Here is a 302-nt window from a genome sequence, read left to right as displayed (position 1 = left end):
CAGGGTCACAAGATACTTGTACACTCATGTTCACAGCAGGGTTATTCAGAACAGCTAAAAGACAGTAGCAACCCAAGAGTTCATCAGCACACTAACGGATAAGCAAAATATGGTCTATCCATACAATAAGATTATTCAGCCTTAAAAAGGAAGGAAATTCTGGCCAGCAAGGTGGCTCATGCCTGTAATCCCAGCACTTTGGGAGGCCGAGGCAGGTGGATCACCTGAGGTCAGGAGTTTGAGACCAACCTGGCCAACATGGTGTAACCCTGTCTCTACTAAAAATACAAAAATTAGCCAGG

This window comes from Mandrillus leucophaeus, unplaced genomic scaffold (genome assembly GCF_000951045.1).
Source record: "Mandrillus leucophaeus isolate KB7577 unplaced genomic scaffold, Mleu.le_1.0 Scaffold32, whole genome shotgun sequence".
NCBI lineage: Eukaryota > Metazoa > Chordata > Mammalia > Primates > Cercopithecidae > Mandrillus > Mandrillus leucophaeus.
This window is presented reverse-complemented; position numbering follows the sequence as displayed.